This window comes from Anomalospiza imberbis, chromosome 8 (genome assembly GCF_031753505.1).
Source record: "Anomalospiza imberbis isolate Cuckoo-Finch-1a 21T00152 chromosome 8, ASM3175350v1, whole genome shotgun sequence".
Lineage (NCBI taxonomy): Eukaryota > Metazoa > Chordata > Aves > Passeriformes > Viduidae > Anomalospiza > Anomalospiza imberbis.
Genome location: NC_089688.1, coordinates 4,932,289 through 4,951,607, shown reverse-complemented (window position 1 = coordinate 4,951,607; position 19,319 = coordinate 4,932,289). Strand labels below are relative to the sequence as shown.

At 42.2% G+C, this 19,319-nt stretch overlaps 2 long non-coding RNA genes across 3 annotated transcripts; both read left to right on the top strand.

Moving 5' to 3' along the window:
* LOC137477819 (uncharacterized) lies at window positions 1-5,608 on the top strand. 2 transcript variants are annotated; one of them, XR_011001199.1, is made up of 4 exons: window positions 1-438; window positions 2,083-2,148; window positions 2,898-3,008; window positions 3,716-5,608. It is a non-coding gene; the product is annotated as an uncharacterized lncRNA (long non-coding RNA). The 2 variants fall into 2 exon arrangements; XR_011001198.1 differs by lacking the exon at window positions 2,083-2,148.
* A 3,057-nt stretch (window positions 5,609-8,665) lies between these two features.
* On the top strand, window positions 8,666-12,075 carry LOC137478546 (uncharacterized). Its single transcript, XR_011001631.1, has 3 exons — window positions 8,666-8,749; window positions 11,374-11,476; window positions 11,843-12,075. It is a non-coding gene; the product is annotated as an uncharacterized lncRNA (long non-coding RNA).
* Window positions 12,076-19,319: the final 7,244 nt, after the last annotated feature.

Below are 19,319 nucleotides of genomic sequence, written 5' to 3'. Positions count from 1 at the left end.
GCAAAAAATCAATACATTTTCAAGGCATTTTAAAGCATTGATATTTTGTTAAGCGAACTCATCTGTTTCTAGATGCGGGTTGTTCCATTTGTCCAGGATGGCTCAGCATCTCTTTAAGCCATGAACTCCCACACCCAACCCTGTATTTACCCAATTTACCAGACTCTCTTCCTTTAGTGATCCTTTATGCTTTTGCATTTGCCACCTACTGCTTCATCCACAGACTAGATCAATTTATTTTCCTGGACCCAACACCACAGGCATAGCAAGTCTCTCTGAACTGTCACAGGTCACGTGTAAAACAGCCTTTTAAAGATGTGTTTATGGTTGTTGTAAATCTCTCTGTTCCCTCTCCCACTGCAGAACAGAGTGCTTCAGAACAAGTCTCGTTTGGGGAACTCTTTGCAGGATGTTTGCAGCACTCAGGAGGATGCTGGGGTAAGGTCCCTCTAATCAAGGCAAACTTGACAACTCGCAGTTTTCTAGAATTTAATACAAATTGAATGGGTTTGGAAGCTGATGTGCTGCCCAGAGGTTATGGTGGTGGTTGGTGTTTTGGCTGGATTGTGTAGAAGTTGATGAAAGGAAGTGAGACACAAGAGAAACTAAAGGGAAACAGAAAAGCGGGAGAGAGGACAGTAAGGCAGAGGCAAAGAAACTGAGGAGTGGAAATCTCAGTTGCTCTGGGTTTACCCTGCTGGAACTATTGAAAATTATCCTAATTTAAATAATAATTAGGTGTTAAAAATTACATCATTAACCCAGGTAAAATCTTTCTGAAATGCTCCTGCTTTTGTCTCCAAGTACCTGTCACTGCAGGGGGCACTCACCAACCTTTCCATTCACTCTTACCTCTATCACAGTCATTATCTTATCATCTTTTTTTCTCTTCCACATGGGAGAATGGAGCAGTACTGTTGTGCTGGAATTGTCCTTCATCCAAACTCAGCTGGGTTCTCAGCTTCAACTTCTGCAGGACTCTTCAATACATTCTCTTCCCCACTGTATGAACTTCATCATCTTGGCTCCAACACTTGTATAGAATCACAGAATGGTTTGGGTTGGGAGGGACCTTAAAGAATATTTATTTATGGTCCCCTAAAGAGGGTCTATAGCAGAATATCCCTCTGCTATGAGCAGGAACACCTTCAGCTTCCACCCTTCTAGGTTGCTCCAGGCCCTGTCCAACCTCACTTTTGTCTTCAGCTCTTGTCTTCTCTCATTCCCCAGAGATATGTGTGAAGCTTTAGGAGTAATTTCCCCTTACACAAAGTTCTCTGTAGAGCCCACTTTCACTTCAGTTCCCCCCTTGTTCACAGGATTTGATGGTCCTCAGCCACTTCACCCATAAATATTTTTTTAACTTTTTTCCACATCAATCCTCGTATATAAGGGAAAAATTATTCTAATAGGGCTGTCCACCCATTTCTGTGTCCCTTATGATTCCTTGTGACTCTCTGCCTGTGAGTCCCTGTTATGCCTGAGCGCAAATATCACATGCATTGCACTTCCTGGCTTTGCTTCTCCAACTATTCCTTTTCTGTTAATTTCCCATATTTCCACTATTTCTGATGGAAACTCACCTAGGTAGCTGAGCACTCAACATGTCCAACAGCATTACCTGTGCTTTTTGCCTTTCATCTCATAGATGGCCAAGAAATTTAGGTCTGGAACCTGTGATGAATGTGTTGCTGGGGTAGTGGAAAATGTCCATAGCTCTGTGACTGTGGCCAGTGAAAGGGAATTTTCTCTCAATGTGATGATCTCCTAATCCTCTGGGAGAGATGGTGATGCAGGGACACCAGGCTGGTTAACTGGGAATGCTTTTGTATTGGTTCTTCTGAAGAATAAAAGTGTTGACAGGAGTAGCATAATACTGGTTAAGTCTTTTATATTTGAGTAGCATAGAAATGAAATTCTATTACAATATTTGCATAAGTTATTCAGTACACAGAATTTTGTTTCAAACTTTTAAAGACATTACGATTACCTTAAGCTGCAAAGACTAGTAAATCAGTAATGTATATTAATCCCAATTCCTTAGCAAATATGCACACTTAATTTGACTTTTTTTTTCTTCAGGAACACTTGCATATTAAAGAGAGCTGTGCAGGCCCTCCCTGTCCAGCTCTGATGGACTGGAACATGGTCAGGAGGCTGCCTTGAAATTAAGTTTTATCCAAAGGTTTTTCTGCTGGTCCCTTCACCTCTAAGTGTCTGAAACAAAACCTCCCTGTAAAGCACGTGCTTGGCTGTGCCCATGGCCTGGCCTATGGCCACTCCTGGCTGCAGAAGGCTTTCACTTGGGTTTTCAGCAGCTGTTCCTGCCTCTGTCTGGGATATTAATTCTATTTCAGGTCACTGTTTCTTTGGTGGTCGTTCTGAATTATCCACCCACTCCAGCATTCCAGTTGCAACTCCATCTCCACCAAATTTTGATTACAACAGTACCACAGTCACTACTGTGAAGGTTTTTGGGTCTTCTGATGTACTGTTTTGTCTTCTTGTTTATTATCATGTTGTTTCATGCTTGCATTTGTCAGATGTGTGATCCTACTGTCACTTCAGAGAACTCACCAAAAGAACCTACTTAGGTTATCCCTAATTAGGCACCAAAAAGCCTCTGCACTGAGTTTCACATCTTCTGGATATTTCAGCAATGAACCAGATTTTCCATTATTATTTAAGTCTGAATGGGAATTAGAGAAAAGTCCCTTACTTACAATTCAAAATTCTGGTATTGGGCGCCACATCATGATATTTGGGACAAGTGGGATCAAGTGCTCTCAAGTCAAGTGAGCTGTTTTCATGGTGCATACAAAAATACAGTTCACAAAGAAACCTCAGTGTGTGAAATGTGCTTCACCGACATCCTTTTCTTTTTCTAACAATTCTAGGAACTGTGCCTACTCCTGATAAAAATGATTCGGAAAGATTTTGAATTGTGAGCTGAGGTTCTTCTTGAATGCAGCAGCCCACCCACCACAGCTACCTGCAGACCCTTTGAGGTACCTTGGGAATTCGATAGCAAACAATGAAACACCCAAGTCTTCATTTTGTGTTTTGAAATCTCAAGGTTGTCCCCTTAATTAGTCTGGGAAGCTCTGGAAGGTGGAGACTGAGAAGCTGTGTTGCAGAAAAGAAACCCAGTCCTGAGGAGAAGATGCTATTTGTTCTGGAAATAGCAGGAGTCGGAAATCCAGAGCTATTTGTTCTGGAAATAGCAAGAACTGGAAATCCCCAAGGCAAGAGGATTTTAGGCAGGGCGGACCAGATGAAGCCAAGCTGGATATTGAATGTTCAGATGGGGTATTGAAGGAACATTATTTGCCCACTGGAGGAGGTCGTTGCAAACTTGGGAAAAAAAAAATAAAAGAAGGGATTTGATTTCTGTAAGTCTGTGCTCTTCTCCTGGTCCTTAACAGTTTTCCAGGGCTTTCCAATCATGCACATGAGACCTGTAGAGAAGCTGCAGCTTCCCCTGAGTCAGTGTAGTGTAATAACATTGCCTGGGAAATCCATGGCTTTCCTTTCTTCCTCGGATATTCCTGGCTGAGAGATGGGTGGGTGGCTCGTGCAGACTGAAAGGTGTCTCAGTCTAACTCCTGTTGTTCCAAAGTAGATCTGTTTTCCATTCCTGTCTCTGACTCGTGTAGATTGCAGAAATCCATTCACATTTAGTGGTGAAATTTTCACTCAATAAACTCCTCTGCAGGAGCATTTCACTATCTCAGGCTGATGAATGAGGAAGCTCTGCATCTTTTCTGCTGGAGTTTGACCTTCCAGGATGGAGTCCTGTGCTGCCTGAGGGATGGACCTGTCCAGGATGACCACCACGGGGAACTGGGAGCCCCTCAGGTGACTGTTCACTGCTGGGAACTGTGCTCTGTGTGCCCACATTTGAGCTTTGCTCCCTGGGGTTTTTCAGCGTCACAGTGGGTGGGAAGAAGGACGTAAACCTGATCTTACTGAGGGACAGTGTACATGGTACTTTATACTGGTGGTATTCTCTTTCTGTAAGGTTCTGTAGACCTGCCTACTTTTGGTGAAAGTCCCTGATTGATTCACTTTGCTCTCAAAGATGTAATTCCAACCTGGTTACTTCTTTTCTCTTGTGTTTAATTCAGTTCATTTAGGATTCTGCACGTGGGTGTGTGGGTGTGCACAGCCATGCAGAGGTACCTGAGTGATTGCACCTCTGACCTTTTCTGGGCTTTTGGTGACAGTAGTGAAGAAAGAAATAAAATAATTTCTTCCCTGTGTAGTTGGTGTGTATGTTTAGGTGATGTGGCTTGGACTGATTGCTCTGTCTTTGAGGAAAAGCACTGCTGTCATCCTATGGCCCTCTTCTCTTTTTGAAACCTTCATTCCTGCACAGTATAATTTGTCTAAATAGGAAAAGCTTTTACATTACCAGCAGGAAATGTGAACCAGCTTGTTTACCACCTGGGGTTATACATGTGTGTATGAAACACTGCTAAATGGAATGCATAATATACAAAACCTTTTTATTTGTCACCTGCCAGAATGCCCATGTGCTTGTGTGATCAGTCCATTAGCATTGAAAGGGACAATCCTTTCCCTGGGCACCCTGCTCTGAAATAACTGATGGGAGTCACCACTTTGTTTAATTTCATTGCTGTTGGTTTGGCTTACAAAAGTGTGGATGCATTTTTTTTTTTTAACAATACGCTTCAAGCAATACTGTTTTTCTTGAAGCTAAAAATATTTCTGTAGAAAATGTCACATCTAGAATATCACATTTGTTATTAACCTCTAAGGAAGCCTGAACTTTTGTACTAGAAGTGAACAGGGCCACCAGAACAATTTGTTCTTTGTCTAGCCTGTTACATATCCACTCTAAAGATCCTCTGGGCTGCTGTAGGCTAGAAACACATTTCCAAAAGAACCAAGGCACTTTACCTCTCACTGGCTGCAATTAGCCACTACCCAGATTCCATCCCAGTGGTTCTCCCATCAAGGGATTTGATTTTTCTGCGTGACTCATCTTCTGTAAACCCTGATTTTTTGGGTTCTTTTTAACGGCCTGCTGTTTGATTGGTATTTCTACATTAATTTTCACTTCTGTCCATTGAGGTGAGGCTGACTGCTCTGTGGGTTTTTTTCTCCTCTGGCTCCTGTGAACAGGATATTTCTTTTCCTTGGTTTTGATAGGAGGAAGTAACAGTGGGAGAACTAAAAATTGATTTGGTTTAAGGTAAGGCTGGGATTTCTTTCAAATTGAGCTTGATAGTAAGAGAATACATTTTCCTCATTAGCATCACCCAGAGACCAAGTAGAGATTTGATGCTCCAGCATAAGCAGCAGAACAGTGTGGATTTTATAACTTCATGATCATTAAAAATAGGATTTTACTGCAGAAGAACATTTATAGTCTCTTTAGTTGGTAGCTATTGTGTCATATTAGATTTTAGGACACTCTTAATTACTTCTAAGGTGCCAAATTGAAAGCCAAACCCTTCTTTCATGAGTTTGTGCTTCTGATGCAGAAACTTGGGTGCCTTGTTTCATCAGTGGAAAATAATTTGCATTGTCTTGTGTTTTGCACATTGTTAGTTTAGTGTGCAGTTTTAGTTTCCAGTTTCAATTTGGGATTACTGATTTTCATGGACCACTAGGCTCTGTAGATCTGCAATTTCTGCAATCATGCATTGATTTGTAAGACTTGTTTGTAAGACTTTCACAGGGATTCAGTCATAAGGTGTGAGAGGCTTTGCTGTGGTAATGTGATAAGCAAATTAAACCATTTTGAGTAGTTTTTGATGTGTACAGTGCACAAAACTGTTATTTCCAAATGCAGCAACTCAACATAAAACAAGACAAAATTTTCCCATCCATTCTAAAAAGACAGATTGCTGTACTTTATTTTTTTTAATGTCAGCTTTCTCCATGCAAATCTTCATACAGCACAGGCAAAAGTCTGAGAGAACAAGGTCTAAATTACTCCCTGAGGGTTCAGGTGTCACAGGGTTGTCCCCTGCAGAATAAAAATGCCTTTGCCTTGATTGTCATTGCTGTGAATTCAGTGGAGACTGTGGTTGTGCTTGAGCCCAGTTCAGGGTCTCATGGCAGGCTGAGTCTATTTGGAAGGTCACCCACTCTATTTTCAATGCAAATTAATAAATAATTGTTCTGTATACATTATCCACTGGCTCAAGAGGAAACAAATGTGATGCCTTATCCCAGCTGTGTTTGGTCCTAAGGCAGGAAAGCACAGCTGGATGTTTGAGGATTGCTGGGAAGTCGCAGGGAGAAGTCACAGGGCTGGGTGTGAAAGCAAAAATAGCTGAAGTGAGAGAATGAGAGATACACAGAGTGGGAAACTTGTTTTCTTGTATTTCTTCCTTTCTGCCTTTTTATGTTCTTGTTCAGAGCCTCATACTGTCTGGTTTCTTTTCTTTCTCCTGAGGAATTTGCCAGGGCTTTCCTGGCAATCAGATGAGGAAGACAGAGACTGAAAACTTCCTGATTGCACCCAGACCAAGTGGAGAAGCACAGGCAGAGTGCTAATCCAGGGACTCCAGTATTTATGGTACCAATTTATCTTTTTTTTTTTTTTTTAAATAAATCATCTTTTTACTTCTTATTAAAAAACCAAAAAGCCTGAGTTTAATTTCGGCAGATCTCTTTCACTGTTAAAGCCAGTAAAGAGAAAGATTTTTTTAAATTCAGATACATTCAAGTATTTTTGCCAGGTACTTATTCTTTGTGTTTTACAGATGGTCATATACTACAAGTAAGAGCAGATATTTCTGCTCCCCTCTACTCCTTCCTGGTATAAAGGAAGAGAAGATTTGTAGTTGTGAATGATTAATGTATTTCTCTTTTCCACTGTTTGTTTTTTTTTTTTTTCTATTTTACATTAGGTTTGAGAGGCATGTATTTAACAAGATAACTCAAATTGATGTATGTGGCTTGACTATATATATATATATATATATATATATATACACACACACACTATTTCAATAATGAAGGAAGCCAATGATAACCTTGATATAAAACCATACAATGACAACATTTGCAGTTAAATTTAAAGGCGCTACTGCAAAAAAATATTGCTGATACTTTATAATGACGTCTTAAGGTCCAGTCTTTAGCAGCTTTCTTTGAATTAATCAGGGTCATAATAAAAATATTGATTTCCCTCATACCCTGCCATACCTGATAGTGTGTGTATGGACCTGAAATAGTTCTCCTTTCCTTGGTTAGCCACCTGATTCTTCAGTTAGATATTTAAGCACAGAAACCAAAGAATCAGTCATCCTTGTAATTAGCTTTCTTTGGGTTGTAAGAGCCAGCAAAGAAAGGTTTGTCATTATTACAGGCAGATCACCAGTTCTGCTGTATTAAGGTTCTGAACTGTTCTCTCTTTAAAGGCTGACTGTGTCGTGCATGCTTTAAAGTATATGTTTCCACAAAGATGGCCTCACAAGTGAATGTGTCTCACAGCTGTGTTGAGAGAGAGGGTTTTAGAAACAGAGGGTTTTTCTCATTCTTATTTTATACTGGTTGAAAAGAATACTAAGGAAGTTGTTTCTGTTACAGAAGTAACATCCTATCATTTTTCTCCCTGAAAGCCTCATTTGGTCTCATTTCTGTCTGCAGAACTGGGCAGTTGGTACAGCTGGCATTGGGTGGATGTGTGTTTTTACTGGCAAGGAATACATATAAAAGAGCTTTGCTGCAGAGAACATTCCAAAGGTCTTCTAGGTCTTCTTCTGAACTAGGTTGGAAATTGTGCATATTCTCCTTGGAGAGTCCAACTCTCTTCTCTGCCTAAGAAATTGACCTAAGGAGCTTTTCTGGTGGGAATCCAGCATTGCTGCTTCTCCCTTGGAGGAGAAGGTTGTCCTAGGCTTCATTCACATGCAGGCATTGTCTGATTGTCATGAGGAGAAGGTAACGTGTTTATCGGAATTGCTGGAAAAGGAGCTGTACAGTTCAACTTCTGCTGGAAAGACTGGGGCAGTTTCTTTCTTGCTGGAGCATGTTGTTAAGCAGTCTCCTGCATTTAAGAATTTCATAAATTCTGGAGAAATGATTACTGAACGTAACCAAATCTTGGTGAGTTGGCTGTCAAAAAATACAGGGAGAATTATCTCAGCCCTCTGAGAGCTGCCCCCTGAACACAGACAAGCACTTCTGTTCTAAGCAGAACACTTCTTTTGTGTGCAGGAGGTTTCTGTGGCTTTTCTCCACAATGCTGTTCCCATCCTTCTGTGACAGAAAAGCCCTGATTTCATTCTCATGGTGTTCCTTATCCACAGATTAGTGTGTGTGAGGTCACTGGATTAGTGCTTCACATCCCCTGCTGTCCTCAGGGAATAGAAGTTGCATCCTCAAATCCGATTATTTACTGAACTGGCTGGGCTGGAGCCAGTGCTTTGGGAAAGGTATTTTCAGACCTCTTTGGTTTTTAAAATGGTTTATTTATATGTGGGTTATTATCCCTTTTAACAACAAAACATGAAGGGTTCCAAGGTGACTAACTTTTTCCCAGTAACCGGTTTGTTTTTCCAAGTATCAGAATTCTGCAGGTACCTTTGCAGAATTTATTTACCTATACTTTTCTCCTTTTGACAGCTGAGTTTTGGTTATCCCTTGTCCTCTGCACCTGCATCAGCCAGCCCAGGAGGGCACTGGGGTTCCAGGGGCCTTATAAATCAGTCTGGTGTATTTCTAATGATGCTGATGGGATCACAGAGAAAATAATTTTGATTGGAGGGTAGGTATTCACTAAAGAAACAATTCATAACACACACAGTCCACAACTGTAATATTACTTCACAAAAAAGGCAAAAGAAGCCAAATGCTCTGAAGCCACTCAGTGGTAACAGGAGTACAAAACCATGTGCACCTGTGGCTGTTGGAAACGTGTAGGGGATGCCTTGAGAATGCTTTCCTAGAGAAGAGGTTAGACAGAGCTAAAGAATAAAGTAGGCATTTATGAAAAGGATCTCCTCAATGGATCCACCTTGGGCAGCACAAGAGCCCAGCCAGGGCTACACCCAAGGTGAACCAAAATGGTCACAAAATGCACGACTGCTCACGGGGGCTCTCACTTTGATCAGTTCTGCTCCATTTGCACATTGGAGTTCATTGTCCAGTTACAGCTTTTGGTTATGAAGTCCCATCCTTCTCATTTTTTTCTCTTCAGCCCACATTGTTTATGCTCTTGGGCCTGAAACTTGTAATGGTTGTCCTTACTCCCCAGCTAGAGAAAGAATTGTTTTGTCTCCCCACTCTGTGAAGAGAGCTCACCAACACATAGCTCAGAACTGCACTCCTAGGCAGCACAGAATCTGAAAAATATGAAAGCTAAAACTTAAGGCATCATGGGAACCCTTGGAACAAGGATCATGCCACAGGGGTTTGGTGCCCTGGGGGCTGGGCAGGCTGGCATTGAGCTCTCAGCACTGTGGCTCTCAAGGTGGAGCCTTTTCCAACAAATTCAAAACCTATGTCATTGTACATTGGCAACAATGCTGGAAAGCAGGTTTTCAGAAGATATTCAGAACTAGTCTGCTAGCACACCAGAATGACTTTTCTTGGGGATTTATTAGGAAATGTGATGGGAAAAGGATGCTCTGCTGTTGCAGACAGGTAGAAAAATTATAAAATAAAGGCCTTATAAAATCAGGCCTGCTCTGCTAAATTCATAGCTGGCCTGTCACTTCTAGTGCAGCCAAGTACTTTGCAAATTCCCATGTGGGAACAATCTTGGGAGTGAGAGCTCGTTAACACAACAAGCTATTCCTAGGGTGTAAAACAAGTGCACCTGTACAAACAGTAAGATCTGTCTTATGAGAATCAGCAGAAAAAAAAAATGTAAACTGACTAAAAATACAGAAGTTTGATAGATATGCAAAATACCATGTACCGACCATTGAACTAAGTGTGAATGTATTGTCCACCAATAAGATCTGGAACAGTGCCTTCTGGTAACCCTATAAAATATCACCTACACAATAAAAAAATTGGCTTTTTCTGCATGAAGAAACTGAGTCCCACCTGCTTTATTGCATCATTCTGCCTGCCATGTAGAGCACATGGAGTCAGGGGCTGCTCAGTGTGGTAGTGATGAAGAAAAAAAAAGCAAGTAACACAAATATGTAATTTTCCCTCATTTGTACAAGGCCCACACAGTCAGGTCTGATTTCTCCTAGAAAAGACAAAAAAAAAAATTATGTCCCTTGTACCCATCCTGCCTTTTGTCTGTAATTGAATTATAATCACCCCCATTGCTGTTGTAGAGAAAGCTGGTGGTAAAATGTTACTTCAGAATGTTTTTGGCAACACAGAACTTTGTTTAAAGGTTATTAATGCTCCTACTGAAGTGTTCTAGAGGTGACTTTAGGAGTATTTTTGGGATATTCTAATACTAATATACAAATAACAGGGAAAGGACGTTATTATTGCATTTGGATTGCAAATTAGTGGGGGGTTAAGTCCATTCAAGCTATCACAGAAATGTTCTTTGGTTCAACTTTTCAGGGCAATGTAGGGCAAAGTAGACTGTTCATAGCTCAGTTAAGCCTTGTCAAAATAAAAAATGGACTTATTTGTGGCAGATTTGATAAATAGTTAATAATTTTGCTGCTTCTTGTAATTAAAACGGAATATATTGCTAATTTTTAACTTTTCAAAAAGATGTTTTTGCAGGTGCACCAGGGGATAAATGTGTGCTCAATAGAAATTTTAACTCAACTGCTGGTACTTGTTAGAGAAATGTATTAACAATAAAAACAGAGTTCACCGAAGAGCAGCTTGAGAGGTGATTTTCCTTTTTTTGCAGCTAATTAAGTGCAGAAATGAAGCAGTCGTGCTGGGGTTTTCTACATGGCTGACAAACACAGAGAAAAATTCAGCTGCTGAAATTGGAAATAAAGACAAATTCAATAATTAGTAAAGTGTGTTGGTCATAGGGAGATGTTTAGTTGGGGCTTTTTTTAACTGCTGGGTTTTGCATATTTTGATTTTGCTGAAGCACTGATAATTTCCGTTGAGCTGGTGGAAAAACCAGGATTTGGTGGATTGAAAAACTCAAGTGATAAAAAAAACTCTTCAGTAGTTGACAGAGAGCTGCAGGAATGTTTGGGAGGTGTAGGAACAGCCTGGAGAGACAGGAAATCCTCTGATGAGGTCGCTTGTTAACAAAGCTCCTGGTAATGACCAAACACTGGAAGGGGTGAGAAACAAAACAAAACTCATATTGCCACCCCTCAGTCACAGAGCTTGGATTTAATCTTATTATTGACTGAGTTTTCCACAAGCTAAGCATTAAAATGTAAGACAATTTTTTTTCTTGCTTTTCTATCAGAACAGAAAAAAAATATATATTTTTTACAGTTTTATCCCACGTAAATTGGAGCATTTGAAGAGAGATGGAATCTGGCATAAAATGCTCCTAAGGAACATTGTTTGTCTGGTGGTGTGTTCCCAAAGTGGACAGGTAGCACTGTTCGTGTTATTTCACAGAATTCCATGGCTTTTCAAATAACACTTGAAGAGTTTTCTCTGTTATTGGTAGAAGGTAGAGGTGGCTGTGGTTTTTCCTCCCTCCTCGTTAAGTTTAATGAAATAATTCAATAGAATATACTGAATATACTTCTATATGTGTATATACACATACATATATATAACCAAGACTAATTACCTTCTCTATGTAGGCAGGTTCTGGTTAATAAATTTGAAGTGATCATATTAATTAGCTCATTGACAGATTAATTGTGGTCTGTTTTAACATGATTCTACAATACTAGAAAGAAAAATCTTTTTTAGGAACTAATCACTTCGTTTATAAATTTTATTTCTGCAGAAGAGAGAATTGGAAGAACATTCATCAGCTATGAGTCATGCATAATAGAATCATACCAGAGTCTGTGGAATCCTTCAGAAATTATTGAACAAAGTTGGTAAATTGACTAATGTGCAATTGTGGATTTGAGGTAACAGTGTCAGCTACTATTGAACTTATTTCCATAAATTAGATACCACTTCTTCAAACTTGTCCTATTCAAATTATTTAAGTAAAACTATGGTTCTATACCTGAAAATATTTGTTATTATATTTTATTTTAATTCTTTATATTTTAATATTTGCAAATTTTCTCTGTGTAATTTACATGAACAAATGGATTTTCCTTTTTTTCCCTCTGTCCTTTGTATAAAATACATAAGAGAAAGAACTTTCTCAGTAAACATTATACTTGAGCAGGTAAGTAAAGGTTACACTTTAAATTCATATATCCTATAAAAAGAAAGGGAAGATACATTTTTTTTTTTTTTTACACATCCAAAAAAACCCAAAATACAAAGGAATAGTCCTGCTTTAATTTGATCTAAATGAAATGGCAGCAAAAAAGGTACAGTGGGGACAAAAGAAAAATTGTGCTACTAATGGATTGTGATGTGTGAAATGGAATTGGAGATGACAGGGGAATATCAGAGATCAAAGAAAGCTCTTAAAGACACCTCAGTAATGGCTGGCAAATGGTCACCTGACCCAAGATGGAAAGTTCTGGAGCCAGCTCTAAACAATCTGTGGGAGGGGAATGTGTTTCCATGGTGTTCTTGAGATTCTAGAGAACTAGAATAGAAACTGAAATGATATTTGTAATCCAGGTGAAAAAAGCAGGGGAAAAAAATAATTGTAAAAGATTTTTCTCTGGAGTGAGACGTGTTTGTAGAAGGAATTATTTGTAGAGGTAAGGGTCATACTGGAATTTTTCCCTGCAGGAATTAAGGCCTTCAAGGCCTGTTCTGATGCCTATGGCAGTCAGCAGAAGGATGCTTGCCATGAAGCAGCAGAAGGAATCTCTGGAGGAGATTCCCACCACACCTAAGCTCACTTAAGCTGTCCTGCTTGTGTCATGTTGACCTCGTTTTGCTTGAAACAGAGGATGAGGAGTGATGGACACTGAGGATGAGGAGCGATGGACACTGAGGGTGAGGAGTGATGGACAGGGCACTGAGGATGGGGAGTGATGGACAAGGCACTGAGGATGAGGAGTGATGGACACTGAGGATGAGGAGCGATGGACACTGAGGATGAGGAGCGATGGACACTGAGGATGAGGAGTGATGGACACTGAGGATGAGGAGTGATGGACACTGAGGATGAGGAGCGATGGACACTGAGGATGAGGAGCGATGGACACTGAGGATGAGGAGTGATGGACACTGAGGATGAGGAGCGATGGACACTGAGGATGGGGAGTGATGGACACTGAGGATGAGGAGTGATGGACACTGAGGATGAGGAGTGATGGACAGGGCACTGAGGATGGGGAGTGATGGACATTGAGGATGAGGAGTGATGGACACTGAGGAGTGATGGACATTGGGAACAAGCCAGCCAACACTCAGCAGGGAGCTCAGGCTCTCGGGATGGCTGTGAAAGCCATTGGCAGGAATGGAAAATGGGATTTATTTTTCTAGCACACGTCAAACATGTGCCAAAATGAGTGACTCACTAGCTTACATTTGAAGTGAACAGGATCTGTGCATTTTGGGAGGCAGCTTTCCCAACCTGCAGTTTTGTGACTGACGGTTCTACAAGGTCCTCCAAGCTTTTGTGATCCTGGCAAGTCCTGATGATAACACTAGAGAATGATAGAATTTATACACTAGAGCAGGCATATTCCTCCCATCCAGGCAGGAATAAAATCCTGATTTTTAAAACATATTCTTTGCCTAAATTGATGTATTTTCTACAGGGGACTCTCTCCTTATTCTGCCTTTAGAAATTTACTCTCAGGAACCAGGAAAAAACCCAGCTCCATCTTTCTGTTTTGAGTGGTTGTTAATGAGAAGGTGGCAAACTCCTCTTTCAGAGGATCACATGCACATTTCATCTGTGATGTGGGAATGGCCTCATTTCCAGTTTGATTGAAAGAAATTTTGTCCATCCTCCAAAAAAACTGGTCAAATACATCCCTTCCTTAAGCAGGTGAGCAATTAATCTTCACACCTTGGGTGTTTGCAAAGTCCAACCTAAAAACTCCAACATGTTTGGAGTTTTATTTCATGTGCTTTCTCCTCATGTCCACAAGAACGAGGAGTTTTGAACTCTTAATGTTCACTTATTTTCATACACTGCTCTTGGCTTTTGAAGGGTGTCTGTAACAGATCACAGCTTTCTTTGCAAAGAGTATTTGGTCCAGTGTCTGGCTTTGAAGAATTAATATACCCACATCATTTCAAAGCATAACTGTTGATTGATGTGAAAGGATTGTTGCTCATTGTTGAACTGTTGTATTTTCTCTGTGTACACAGCAGGGGAGAAGCCAAAAAAAAAAAAGCATGGCAGGTGGGGCTAGGGGGCTGCTGTGTTTTGGTTTTACATTTGTTCAACTTTCTCAGCAACTTCAAAGACTTTGTTTCTTCTGAAGCACTGTTGCACTCTTATCTGTAACCAGTGCTTAATGTTCATCTTTTTATCATTTCAGTCCACAAGCAAGCTTTTGTACAAACAAAGCAGCACTGGCTGCAGTGATATAGATGATGTATCACTGGCTGTGCTGAGATATGTACATACATCACACAACAAGTGACATGGAAGGGATTTTGCAAAACAGTCTGTCAAAAAGTGATGAGGTTTCTAGATGCTCTTTGCTCTGAAAAGGGGTTATAAAAGTGTTTGTTTTCAAAGAAAGGTACTTTAATCTATCCTAGGACTATCAGTAATGCCAGCTGCTTTTGTCCTCAGTTTCTCTGAAAGCCTGCTGAGCTCCTCTGAAGGTATGCATTATCCTTCCTAATTAAATCGAGGTGATCAGCTTGTTGAATGCACAATTAAAATGTGCTTTCTGGAAACATTCAAGCAGTGAGTTTTTACAGTTGTAAGAAAAAAGTAAGGAGTTAAATTATGCACAGAAACAAAATGCATTTCTGACTTCTTAATATCATTCATAATTTACTTTCTTTAGTCTTCTGTGGTAATTTTACAAGCTTCATGACCTCTGCTTTTCTGAGTGCTATCAAAGTTCCATAGTCTTAGTTTAGGAGCCAAAGTGTTTCTCACCTGCCTGTGATTTGCATGAATCCTGCAGGAATGTAACTCCATTGAATGTGTCAGTCTCTCTCTGGCACATCTAATGGAAAATCATCAGTGTGTTATGAAATTAGTGTGGGAAAAACAGGCTACGAAGCTCTTCCTGGCTCTGTGCTTCCCTTACCCACACCTCCCAGAGGCCGTGTGTCTGCAGGGAGCCAGCTGGCAGCTGGAGGGCACCAGGCAGTTGATGCTTTTCCACTGAGGGGTCTGTGCACTTCAGTGGCAACAACATTGATTCAGCTGCACTGAGGGACATCCCAGCCCCAGTGGAACCCGTGTCTTTCACAGCTGTGCATCTCTGGGAGAGGGGATTCTGCCCCTGTGGTCAGGTGAGACCCACCTGCAGAGCTGCCCCAGCCTTGGGACCAGCACAGGAGGGACCTGGAGCTGCTGGAGAGAGCCCAGGGGAGGCCATGGAGCTGCCCCTCTGCTCTGCAGCCAGGCTGGGAGAGCTGGGGGTGCTCACCTGGCGAGGAGAAGGCTTCAAGGAGAGCTCAGGGCCTAAAGGGGCTCCAGGAGAGCTGGAGAGGAACTGCGGACAAGGGATGGAGGGACAGGACACAGGGAATGGCTTCCACTGCCAGAGAGCAGGGATGGATGGGATATTGGGAAGGAATTGTTCCCTGGGAGGGTGGGCAGGCCCTGGCACAGGGCGCCCAGAGCAGCTGTGGCTGCCCCTGGATCCCTGGCAGTGCCCAAGGCCAGGCTGGACAGGGCTTGGAGCAGCCTGGGACAGTGGAAGGTGTCCCTGCCCGTGGCATGGGGTAGAACAGGATGGGCTTTAAGGTCCCTTCAACCCAAACCATTCCATAATTCTGTGATTGCTCTTTCAGTTGCAGATGACAAGGAGCTCATGGCTTTTTTCTCTCTCTATCTTTGTAATGTTGTTGTGCCAGGAAATTTAGACTGCCTGAGGCTACGGACATCAGTGTGATCTGATTGTACTTACAGGAGAAGCCACATTAAAATGAGCAGTTACATAAAATCAAATCAAACTTGGAAGAGCTAAAAGTTTTCTTTTTTCAGACATCTTTCTGAGGAAGGTAAGGGATAGGTGTGAGCAGCACTCGGCAATGCTTCCAATCTGGGCTCAGTTAGTAAACTCTTTTTCTGAGAGCTCCAGAAAGTGAACTAAAGCCCCAAGAACATTAATTTCCTTACAGGTCTAGGCTCTAATTAAAGGCTGATGAAGAAGTAAACAAAAGAGAGTCCATGCTGCTGTATCAGGACTGTCCTTTGGACATGAGGGAAAGGTGATTTCCTGAGTAGCACCATCCCTGCAGTGCTGGGAAACCCCACTGGATACGGCCCCAGCTGGTGCTCCGAGCTTCCCTGCAGGAATGGCCCAGGAGATGGCTTTGGGTTTGCAGCCACATTTTCTTCCACCCTGAGCTGCCTTCTTGGAGAAAATCTGGAGCTCTCAGGTTTTAATCCTGACTATTTTGGCTGTGAGCAAGGGTAGGTGTGGCTTTTGGAAGCCCAGTTTGACAATTTCTGCACTAGCCTGTGTGGGTACCAGAGAAATTATGCTTGAGCAAAACATGAGTGGTGCTGAGGAAGGAGGAAAAGCAAGCCCAGGGTGCCCTACCCTGCACAGACACACCTGCCTGGAAAAGGGGAATCACACAAAGCTGTCTGCCTGTGCCTGTTCCATCTGTAAAAACCCAGCTCTGAGCAGTGACTTCAGGCTTGCACTGGTTTCTTCCTCAAATGGCTCTCAGTCATTTTGACTTTGTTTTTAATAAGACTTCAGCTTCCAGAGTTTGCTTTCTGTCAGTCAGACCTGGGAAGGCTCTGATATCAGATGAGAACAAAGAATGCAGGGGAAATTAGGCTAAGAAGATTGTATCTGCTATTTATTTCAAAATTCAAAAATTATCCCTGGACATCTTTAGAGAACTGGAGCTGCTAGAGAGCTTGTCTGGTATTAAGCCTGAATTGGAGAAAGGCTTGCTAGTTAGTGTGAAAAATAGCCTATTTTTAATTGAGAATCCTTTAATTAAATTAATTTCCTTCACTTCTCAAGGCTGATTTTGACAAAGCATGGCTAAGAAAACAAATTGTGTAGAAAATGGTTTGGGGTTAGTTACTTAGGGGCTTCTAAAAACCCAGGTATTTAGTGTGTTAGGAAAGCACCAGATAACCTGAATGCCTTAGTGTGAACTCTGTAATATTTTGTACTCAAATCTGGCTTTTACTTAAGTACAAAATAGGTAAAATGTTGACTGTATTGTTCTTCCATGTGTAACCAAAATATTTTTTCTCCTGGTGGTGGCAGTGCTGGGTGAAAAATTCAGACTGAAAAGCAAGATCAGGAAAAACTTTCTAATTTATTTTGTAATTGTAACTGACCCCTCCATCAAATGGACACATTTGTGTCCAAAACAGGGATCAGTTTTTCGTAACACACATTGGGAAGATACTATAAAATAAGCAATATAATTAAGAATAAGTTAGGAGAAATGCATTTCTTCCAGGAACTCTGTTCTTTAGGCTTTTTGCGTGTAATAGAGTTCATATTCTACTTGATTTTCACCATATTGTGTAAAGGAAGCTTAGTAACATGTTTTTGTCAATGTCATTTGCACAGTTTTAAGCTTTTTGAAGTGTTGAGAAATAGGTCACTTCCCCCGAATTCAGCAGTTTTCATGTTTAGTGGAGCTGAAGGTTAGGAAAAGTTTCAAAGCCTCTTTTGTTTTTCTTTTTTAAGCCATTATTCAACCTTGAAATGAAAACTCACTCACTAAACTATGCTAAATAGCTCATTTCCCTCGTTTGCTGATGGAGCTAAATGGCCTTTTGGAGATATTTATGAAGATGACTTACCTTTTTCTTATGCACAACAGTCACACTTTCTCATCCGTGTAATGGAAACAAGAGACTCAGGCTGAGGAGTTTGCCTCTCTGAAATGGTTTAGCTGTTTTCCCAATAAATTTACAGTTTCAATACAAGACTTCTACATTTTAGAATGAATCATAAGATAAGCTTTTTTTTTTTTTCCCCCCTAAGAATTTGACTATGAAAATATTGTACTTCCTTGAAAACTCTGGATTTCTGCGAGCAGGAGGGTGTCAGCTGTGCTGGATGTGTCAGGATGGGGGTGAGGAAAGGGAGGAGAGGCTCGGATTCCGTGGGGCTCCGTGTGCCACTGGGCTGGAGAGCAGGGGGTGGAGAGGGGCCATGCTGAGGGTGCTGTGTGCTCCAGATCTCTGCGTTTCTGAAACGTCCCTCTGTTAACAGGAACTCACCGACATGGACAGACGGGGGGGTTCTGCACAGAGAGAACTCGGGGATGTGCACGTTCCAACCCCCGGAGGAGCAGGCAATGGCTCAGTCCTTCCCAACCCCCGGAGGAGCAGGGAAACCGGAGGGGAAGGGACACAAGTGGCATCGTGGCTGAGTTCCTGCCGTGCACAGGGACAGGGAACAGCCGGCAGCGCATCCTGCACACCTGGTGCATTCTTTGTGCTCCCCCGGTGTTATCCCGATGTTCTCCCGATGTTCCCCTGGTGCTCTCCCTGCGCGGCCGCGGGGCACCAGGGGGCGCTCCCGCACCGCCTCCACGCCCGGCGGGGCCGGGAATGGGAATGGAGAGAGGGAATGGGAATGGAGAGATGGAATAGGATGGGAGGGGAATGGGAATGGAGAGAGGGAATGGGAATGGAGAGAGGGAATGGGAATGGAGAGAGGGAATGGGAATGGAGAGGGGGAATGGAATGGAGAGAGGGAATGGAATGGGAGGGGAATGGGAATGGAGAGAGGGAATGGGAATGGGATGGGAGGGGAATGGGAATGGAGAGGGGGAATGGGAATGGAGAGGGGGAATGGGAATGGGATGGGAGGGGGATGGGAGGGGAATGGGAATGGAGAGAGGGAATGGGAATGGGATGGGAGGGGAATGGGAATGGAGAGAGGGAATGGGAATGGAGAGGGGGAATGAGAATGGAGAGAGGGAATGGAATGGGAGGGGAATGGGAATGGGATGGGAGGGGAATGGGAATGGAGAGAGGGAATGGGAATGGAGAGAGGGAATGGGAATGGAGAGAGGGAATGGAATGGGAGGGGAATGGGAATGGAGAGAGGGAATGGGATGGGAGGGGAATGGGAATGGAGAGAGGGAATGGGAATGGAGAGAGGGAATGGAATGGGAAGGGAATGGGAATGGAGAGAGGGAATGGGAATGGGATGGGAGGGGAATGGGAATGGAGAGAGGGAATGGGATGGGAGGGGAATGGG